Source organism: Brassica napus (assembly GCF_020379485.1).
Source record: "Brassica napus cultivar Da-Ae chromosome C9 unlocalized genomic scaffold, Da-Ae chrC09_Random_24, whole genome shotgun sequence".
In the NCBI taxonomy this organism is placed as follows: domain Eukaryota; kingdom Viridiplantae; phylum Streptophyta; class Magnoliopsida; order Brassicales; family Brassicaceae; genus Brassica; species Brassica napus.
This window is the reverse complement of record NW_026014379.1, coordinates 22,719-33,482: the sequence shown is the minus strand read 5'-3', so window position 1 is coordinate 33,482 and position 10,764 is coordinate 22,719. Positions and strand designations below refer to the sequence as shown.

Here is a 10,764-nt window from a genome sequence, read left to right as displayed (position 1 = left end):
AGCTTTGATGATAATGAGGAAAGGTATTAATGGTGAGTTGGACGGAGGTTTCTGCATAAAGTAGGCCTTTCTGACCATCTCTCTCTGTTCTTCTCTATTGGTTTCAATTGGTCGATCTATCATAGGTATGCTTTTTTTATCGATGTGTCACGTTTAGGTATTTCGTGATGCTGGTAGCTTTTATTTAAGGAATTCCTTGATTTAAAGGCTATTTCATTGGCTAGCTTGAAGCATTTTTATTTGCCGGTGGTTTCAGAGTTTACCGGCGTGTTTCTAAGTCGGTGGTGAATGTGTCTTTTGCATATGTGTGTTGAGAGTTCTTTTTGGGTTCTTTAGGTTATGCTTGATAGTTGATACTGTGGGACCTGATTTGCATGGTATCAACATTCTGAGAAGCTATTGTTCTTCTGAAGAAGCCTCTTCTGAAGTCCTTCCCGTTATTTATTGCCAACGTCCATTCTCTATGAGAATGAGTGATATTATATATCTAATCAATGGTTTAGTTTGTTTGCTTTTAGTTAGTTTTTTTAAAATTCTTCTTTTTAAGTTTCATATCATGTATATGTAGTTCCTTATTATGTTTAACCAGGGAAGCTTGAAGATCATCAACCACCACCCCTACTTCAAATAGAGTTCAAAACGTAGACATATTCTCAGGTATTGATTCCTTAAACCTCCACATTCTTCATTCATTTCTATTAGCTGAAGAATTTTTATTTGTTTTGTTCCTATTGTCGGAGAGTAGTCGTCGATAGGTGCTCAGGAGGTGGTGACGGTGAGAGATCAGCTGGAGAAGAAGGAGCGAGATCCATGATTATCGAGTGAGAGGAGACAGAGCCAGAGATTAACGACGCACAAGCAGGTTAGAATAAAACAAACCTTTGAACACTATCTACAATATGACAAACCGTAAGAAGAGCCTATGTAGTTTGTTGGATATAAACAATAGCTTGATCAATTTCACTGAAACCAAAACAACTAATTTACGACTAGAGACTTGGACCTTGGAGTGAAGACCAGATCTCCAATCGAAATCAATGGTCAGAATCGTCTCCGCTTATGAACGACGGGGCCGAGATTCACACGTGTAACTAACCACTGTTCCCGTAAGGATCAAAAGCAAAATCGAGCTTGCAAGAAAATCCATAGCAATACCAGTGAGAGAGAGACCAGAACTCAGAGGTTTGTCCACTTTGGGTCAAGATCAGAGAGATAATACAATCATTTTTTGCAAGTAATCTTTTTATTCGTGTACAAACGTCAACTTTGCTTAAATGATATCTTTCCTATGCCATTAGTCGGGTTGTATCAGTGAGGCCCATTTTTTTTTCTAAAATTACAGGTGAAGCTAGACAAACAATTTTTTGGTTAATGATATGACACTTACAAGGGAAGAAATTGGTTTTTCAGCTTTTTCTATTTATTATTGTATCTACTATATCTTATATTACAAGGGGTCCTGATCACTCCAACTATGGAGACAATGAAGCTGGCCAAAAAATTCCCAATTCCATTTCCGGTTGCTAAGTTTTTACCATTCACTGAATAATGTAGTTGTCTTGCAACTTTTTAAATAACCAGTTCTGATTTTAGGTAGGTAAAGTATAATTGGTATACCTGGTAACTTTAGTATTTATGTTGTGATTATGAAACTTTTTGGTTAACCAGATTTTTGGTTTCGTACTGTTTTGGTATTATAGTGGAATCAGTCAAAAAATATATATAGCAACAATAAACACCACTATTACAATAAACAGATGTAATTTTTTAAATTTAACCAAGAAATGTTTTTGTCTAAAGGTGAAAAGGTCAAAAGAAAAATAGGGAGACATCAAAAAAAAAATAGGGAATTAAAATTAAAATAAACAAACCGAATTCAATTGTAACAGTGAAGATTGAAGTAAATAGCAGTAAAGTCTAAATGATTACCGCAATAAACAACAATTCGATAAGAAATAAATAAAATCAAATAAAATAAACGAAACTCTCTTAATAAAAAAATTATTGTTTTATTCAGAGAATCATAACTAAGCATGGTACTACACAATTTAGTCAACCATCTTTGATTCTCAATATTTAAATATCATATATAAAAATAATTGTTCAAACATAATATATAACCCATCCACTAAAAAATTAATTTAAATATTTAACGAAGTTCAATGAACGAACCTAATTCAATTATAATATTGAAGATTAAAGTAAATAGCAGTAAAGTCTAAATGAATACAGAAATATATAATAATTCGATAAGAAAGAAATAAATAAAAGCAAATAAATAAATGAAACTCTCTTAATAAAAATTTATTATTTTATTCAGATTCTGAATCGTAACTAAGCATGGTATTATGCAATTTAGTCAACCATCTGTGATTCTCAATATTTAAATATCATATAAAAGTAAATAATTTATAAATAATTGCTCAACATAATATATAACCATCCACTAAAAAAAATCAGCTTATAAATTAGACAAACCTGTGATTTAAAAAAAACAAAAAAAATAGTGAACGCTCTAATACTTAGTGTGAGTATTTTAATGTACATAAAATAAATATGTATTATATTGTTTCTTCACTTACTCTAAATATGTATTCTATGGTTTCTTCACTTACTCACCCGCCCGCCCGTAGGGCGGGTTTACCCTAGTATAATATATTACTCCCTCTGGATTTAAATATAAGATGTTTAAGGTTTTACACACATATTAAGAAACAATAAATACAATATTTTAGTTGTTACTTTTTGATTATATCAATAAAGTTTCACCACTCATAATTTTACTTTTTAATTTATTTTAAATTTTAAAAAATAAAATTAATTATATCTCAAAACATCATACATTTGTATACAGATAAAATATAGAACATCTTACATTCGTATCCGGGAGGGAGTATAAAGAAGGGTTTCCTTCTCTGGTAGAGTGTCCACGTAGGGTGCCACATAGATAAACTCGTTTTCATGGCATTTTGACACGTGTCTAATAAGAAAACTGCAGTGTTTCATAAACTTTAACATTTTGGCCTCATCTAACCCTACGGCTGCAAGCCTGCAACGAAGAACGTGGAAACGGCTGTGTTCATAAGCAGAGGAGGAGAAGAGGCTTCGATGGACGACAAATCAGATCTACTCCATATGCAGATGGCTCATCTGCCGCTGCGTCTCTGGCTTCGCCGCTGCGTCTCAGGTGATGGTTTACTTGACATCTGATTCGACCTGCTTCACCCTTTTGTTTCTTGCCTTTGACTAAATTTGATTCCGATTGCAGGTGAATCTCACGAAAACTTAACCGAAGGCGTCAATCTTAAACCCGTTTCCTTCATGTCTCAGCTAAATTATAGTTGTGGGTATTCTTTATCGGAGATGAAATTCGTATATCTACTTCAGCTAATTCTTTCAACGAACTCCCTCCAACGCCCATGATCATCTCAAGGTAAAACCTTTTACTCTATCCTCTATCTCTTGTAATCTATCTTATCAGAGCTTGATGCGCGAGCATCACTGAGAGAAACGCATAGAAGATTGTAGAGATGAAAAATTGAAAAGATTTTGAAAGAAGACTCTTATCTGTAAATTACGATGACTCAATCTCCAAATTAAAATGGCAAAACCTTCTTTCAAAGCTGGTAAACATCCTCTTCACAAAATCTATTTTCAGGTGAATATGAGTACATAAATTTGTTTAACTGATTGTATAATATATTTTAAACCGAGTAGAATTGTGCTTTAGCGTCATGCGTATCCTTCATCTTTGTTTTTCTCTTTTTATATTATCATAGGTATCTTCTTGAATGGGAAAATACGTCTGTGTTATAGAATTTCACAGGTCTATTGGGTTTAGGTAAGTAACAAGTTGTTATAGGGATATATCATTCTCTATGTGCAGGATGGCTTTACTTTGGCTTGGAGATACAATACTGCCACTACGTTTTCATCCGGCTGCGTCACTTACGGACCACACCTGTAGAGTTGTTTCTTTATATGTTGGAGCTAGCAGACTCTTTCTGGTTCCGTGGACAATTCTATAAATGTAAGTAGTGACTTGGAAATTATATGTTCGTGGATTTGCTTTATCACCTTCTAAATAAGTTTTCCATGGATCGTTGTTGTTATTTTGCGTTATGTTTATTTGGAGAGTCATATTGAGATGTGTAGGACATTGATATGTTGCAGTATTTGTTTTCAAGAACAACCAGCTAGCTTTCGAGTCTGCTGCGACGGATCTCCATCAGCTGCAAACAACGTGTTCACCCTAATCGCCGTTATCATATTTTATGGGTTCTTGATCACTCCTTACCGCAGATTCATCACCGTCAAAGCTATATTTTATCAATTTCACAGTGAGACGACTTCACCAGAATGGATTTGTACCGAAACAACATCTTAACTTCTGTTTTTTTTTTTTTTTCTCCTCTGGTTTATCTGTTCTTTGCCGGCGTTTGTGTTATGGTAAAGGGCTTGGCGGAAGTTGCTTATGTGAAAAGAAGTCTGCATATCAAGCTATGATGAAATACAACAATGTACAATTAGCTGAAGATCATGTAGCTCACCGCCATGCCCGTGCGTTGGAGCGTTCACACAGATTTCAATCAGACTACAACTGAGCTCTCTATTGATGAGAAAGACAATATCTATGATTTTGAGAAGACTTATGAGGTAAGAATTTTGCAAAAAAAAATTCTTTTGGTTCTGTGACTGTTCCTGAATCAAGTAATGTCTCTTTCGACAACTGGATTTTTCCTGACTAGGGTCATGCTAATGCAATTATCTTATTGTAGAATGATGAGGACCAGATTGAAGCTTTAGTTAGGACAGAGGGAAAGATGGAGGATACTTTTATGTCGATGAGAATTTGTAAGAAAATTTTAAAGACAGGAAGTCAAGGTGCAGATCAAACATTGGTTTAGCGTTTTAGAAACGTGAGCAAGATCAAATGCAAAACTTGAAAGAGACTCAGCGATTGCAAGTGTGGAAATGGGCACACAGCTTCAAGACTCTATCAGTAAATGTATACAATATATAAGTCATTTGTAATGCTATCCACCGGTCGCTTACGAACCTAGGCCAAGCCAACATCTGTATAAAAAGAGATAAGCTGAGAGTAACAGAAAGTTGAATGTCTCATAAATATGTTATCTTTTATCTCTTCGTTGGTTATTTATTGATGTGATCTATAAATCCATGTTCATTGTCGATTGTTTAATGGTACTCTAGAAGATCCACTTAATAATGCCATCAAATTAGTTGATGTTTTAACAAAATATTTTGAAAATCAACATAAAATTTAACTGACAAAATCAATTGTTTAAAAATATTGAACTAAAAATTTTGCATTTCACAAAACAAAATAAATTAAATAAAAAACTAAAAACTATCAGAAAAATTAGCTTGACATCTTGGTTTAAATTCTTAAAATATATTAAAAGATTTAATTAAATCTTAAAATATCAAATATTCAATATCTTAAAACAAATGAAAATCAGTATCAAAATAACTATAAATACATTGTTAAGGAAATGAATAGTGCACTATGTTATGTGTAACATGTAGATGTCCACATGATTGCTACCGGAATCAAGCACAAGTATGGATGTTAAAATTTAGATTCAACTTTAGCCTTTTTGCTTCTTTTGAATTATAAAGACAGTCATATTTGAATTTCCTTCAAATATTTTCCACTAATCAATGAGCCGTTCGTTAGCATATGACATTTTCTAATTACCGGATCTACTAACAAATATCCTTATACATGATTTTCCACACATTACGAACCATTCCATATCCATCTCATACTATTAAATTGCCGGTAACAATAACAAATATCATTAATTACAGATTTTTGCTACTATAAGATCATCAGTATTTTAAAACTAAATCAACCTCACCATCTGACGAACTCACTGACACCCACATAAACTTCTCCCCATTTGTTCAATGGCAACACGAACAATATTTTCAGAATCTTAGAACATTCACACAACTTATAAATCCTCACTTATTACATCCTAATGCAAATTCAACGTATAAACAAAACTAGCTTACAAAATACACTAGAACTTCTATTAAATTAATAATGTTGGGATTTTGAAATTTTATTAATTTATCGAGATATTACTTTACAAAAGTTTCTTTATTTAGATTTCTTATTTTAAGATATATTTATTCTAAGATGATTTTTTTTTTGATTTTTATGTATAGACATTAATTGTTATTTGTCAAATTTGACATTTAATTAATTTTATTATATTATTTTGTGTATATAATATATATTGCATTTAACTTAAATGTGGTTTTAGATATAATATTACAAAATCTCATCAAAAATATATCAAGTGTTAAGAAAATATGAAGATAATTCCATTGTGAATATAAAACAAACCATATAATAATAGGTTCTTACTTATATAAATATGTATACATATAAATTATTAATTTATAATTTTAATGGGACCATATTTACAAAGAATTTTTAAAAAAATATTATCTTATTATTTATCGATTTGTATCAAATTTTGAACCAGCCCAAGTTGGGATCGGCGAAAATTATTAATTTATAGAAATTATTAATTTATCGAATATTAATTTATAGAGGTTCTATTTAGTATACTTCAACACAAAAACGCGTAGCGCGGACCGACCCTAGTGGTTATATAAATACTTCAAAAGTTTAAACCACGGTCTTGAAGCCTTCGGAAATCAGCTCACGTTTGGGTTCCGGTCCACTCTTCCGCGTTGTCCGCCTCCACCTCACGTAGAATACAAGCAGACCGACGAGAAATCCGAGTATAACGATCACGTATATATAGATGAGCGATATGGGGATCTCATTCGGCCGGAGATTATACTTCATGTACGTCGAAAGTACATAAGAACAATCGAGAGGTAACGTAATGCATATATACCACCAGGTGTATGCTCCACCAACTGGTATGAGTATAAAAGTCAAGGCCATAGATAGGAAATAGGCTATTGTATTGAATCCCCATAATAGCACATCTTGGATACGACATCGTTGCTTTTGATGAAATCCTCATCATCATCCGGTTGAACCGCGGTCTGATAAGTAGCGGTGATTATCAAAGCTGTTATCACGAGAAGAGCGTTCCGTGTTCCGTCTGTCATATTACTCTTATATCGTACCAATCCCGTCGAACAATGTTCCCAAAAAGAGACGGTGTCTTTAGGAAGACAGACATTGTGTTACCGTGTTACAGAGTCCCTGGTCTTACCCCCGGAATGTTGTATGATTTTCTCTGTTTCTTTAATGTTCATGTGAGATCCATTGGCTCGTAATACATCAAGGGCTGTCATGCCGCTTTTGTTCTGGATGTTGCGGTTCAGTGACATGCATTCCAACAGCTCTTTCACTGCCTGTATATATATATTTCACGACACTATTTATTAGACAACTAGAACACAACTGATTCAAAGAATATGAGAACTTGTGGATTAAAAGGAGGTCCACTCTACAAATAATTTAGAAATGTACCAAAGGGGTGTGTTCAATCTAGAATATATGAAGTATATATTAAAATGATAAATCTGATGTTATTCAAACCTGAATATTAGGAAGTATTTTAGAACCGATTGTTATTGAACTTTTATTAGAATGTATTTTAAATCGTTTACGGTAATGGATTTTATGAGATTTCTAGTGATTTTGAGGTGTTTTATTGAAATTTAATATAAAATAATTTTTAATATCCAGTTTTAGTTGGAATTCTCTAATTCAGCTAAAATTATCTGAACACATTAAAATCAAATCACTCTAAACCCTCTTAAATACTAGATTATACGTTCACTCTTTTTAATATTATATAAAGAAGTGTGCTAACATGATATTAAACGGCATTATAAGACTTATAGCCAAAGTATATTACTAATGTATATGGTCATTTTGGGTCATATTCCAAATATACGATCTACTTATCTAGTATCACAATAGCATATTTAAACACCCTAACCGTGATCACTGATCCAACCATTTAAGTGCAGATAAGAAATAGAGTGTGTGAATTTTCGACCATTTCACTATACAAAAGAAGGGTAAGAACATGCCCTAATATCATTTTTTTTGTACGCTAGGTGCAAGGCTGTGTTGCCGTCACGATCGCGTGTGTTCAGGACGTGTTTCTCAGTGGATATAAGCATCACTTATAAGCATTCTCTGCATCCAGCCTCTCAGAACTTCGAGCTCTTCGTGTCTATCGTTTTTAACCGTGATATGTAAAGCAGTCTCTCCATTAACATTTGCATCTCTAATGCTTTCAGGACATACAAAGAGAAACTCTGTAAGAAGATCCACGTGGCCTTTTTCCGCCACAAGATGCAAAGGTGTTGTACCTGTCGTTATGAGGTAGTTAAATCTATCATCAAGTACTTTTATATATACTATTTGATTCAAAATATATTTGTTAATAACATTTATTTGGAGAACATATAACTAAAATACCTCCTCTTCCACGAATACGAACAAGACTGGGATCAAACTTGATTAGCTCTTGCGCTAACTCAACGTGCTGGTTCTCGACAGCGAGGTGCAAGGGACTAAGCCCATCCTTGTTCAATTTTTTGGCAAAAGATGGCTGTAGAATCATAAGTTCTACTGCCAAATCTATCTTCCCAGTGGATGAAGCTTCGTGGAGAGGTGTGTGGACGAAAGGTAAAACGTCGACTTTTTGAAGAATACATGGATCCGCTTGAATAAGAGAATATAACGCATCAACGCTATCAACGCTTTGAGCAACTGAAAACAATCTTCGATCCATATTATTGGAATGTGTTCTAGATTATAATCATTTGAAAAAAAGATTACGAGTTTGATAAAAATTCTTGCAAATACGGAAGTGAATCTTGTATTGAATAAACCTGGAAATGTTATATACCGGACAGAATTTATCACATATAAGTGTCGTGCTGATATAGTGCCACCGAGTACATGTGCTCTGTAAGTGTATTTTGGGAAGCTTGTCCTTGGTTCACAGGTATGAACCTCTACTTCTTTTATAGGGTGTGTATCTCTACTGATACCTGGTGATCATCACACCAGCTTCTCCTTTTATAAGGAGTAGATAGTTCCCACGCATTAACTTAATTGGACTCGATACCTTTCCATAAAATACAACTTAATTGGATTCGATACCTTTTCTTTAAAATATAACTTCATTTGGATCCGATACCTTTCTATAAATACAACTTAATTGGATTCGAAACGTTTTCCATATTTGTGTAGTTTTGTTTTGCTCATATTTGGAATTGGATATAGGTTGGTCCAATTCTTTCCATATGTAGCTATACTGCTAAAACATTCATTTTATATGCTTGTATAAATTAATATGTTTGATTGAAAATAACAAAGATTTTGGTATGACCTTAACCATATAAGTTTGTTTTGGTTAAAGATTGGGTTTCTCGTCCTTATGTGTCAATTGCTTAATCTCTTATTTTTCGTTTGATTCATCCTAATTATTTGAACGAGTATATTATAATTTGGTGATATTTAACGTTTTCACCTTCTTATTCGAGCGAAATCATAATATGATGATGCATTTAAAAGTTCAACTAGGTGTTATGCTTGCACATTCGAGCATAATTCTTTTATAAATATTTATTAATAAATGTATTATAGTTTAAAGATCAAAATATTTAAATCAAACATTAAATGTATACTGTTTTATTAATCTTTAAATTTCTTAATTTTTAGCTTTATTGATTTAAAACATTATTTTTAGATACAACATATATGTTTTTATTTTAAAATATATTGTTATCTTTAACATGTTTTTACTATATTAATTTATAAACAATTATCTAATTAAATAAACATATTATATTTTTTTATATATAAGTGATGTTATTAAACCAAATCCTGGAATTACCAAAACCTACAAATCTCAAAATAAATCAAATGCACAAGAAAATAATCGAATCGAATGAACCCAATTTTACATATTATATTAATCAAACTAAATAAAAGTATTGATATTGTATAATTATATTGTGAAATACCTCCTATAATAACTCAATAAACACTCAAACAACTAACCATGTTGACAAAAAAACATTAATATGTAAGTATAAGATAAGAACATTTCCTATAAATTGTTATATTCATTTCTAAATGCTATAATAAAGAAAAATATGTTATAGTCAATCTCTATTTTTTCCTATGAATAGAAACTGCTAATTTCCTATAAAATAGTATTTCTTTATTATAAAATCATAATTTCTAATTTTCAAATCGTCTTTTTACTTTCAATTTTTAATAATTCTAACTAAAACAAATCATTTGGAAAATATTTTTTTAAATATTTTGGAAAAAAAAAAAAATATATATATATATATATATTATATATATATATTTTAAATAGAATCACATTTTTCGTTGCATAACATTGTTTTACATAAACTTTAATTTAAAAAAAAATTACAACTCTGTGGAATTCTTATAAAAATAAAAGTAAATAGAGTTAATTTAAAATATTTATAAGGTACTTCTTGTAAATAAACATTATTGAGAGACTTGCGAAAAAATAAACCGGGGTTGATTACGAGACATCTATGGCGTCAATCACGGGCGACATCAAGGGCGACTTCATGGGCGATCCAACGACGACTCCGAGATCCAATCGCGTCTGAGCTTGGAGATCCTAGCGAGACGACAGAAGATCCAGGCGTAACATCGAGCGATGCTAAAGCTCCGACGGAGAGGTATCACTGCAGGAAACGGACGATCTTCTAAGATCGACGACGGGAGATGATGTT

General features: G+C 32.3%; 1 pseudogene; it reads right to left on the bottom strand.

Annotated features, from left to right (window-relative positions):
• Positions 1-6,662: 6,662 nt before the first annotated feature.
• Positions 6,663-8,857, bottom strand: LOC125595070 (annotated as a pseudogene).
• Between the last annotated feature and the right edge of the window lie 1,907 nt (positions 8,858-10,764).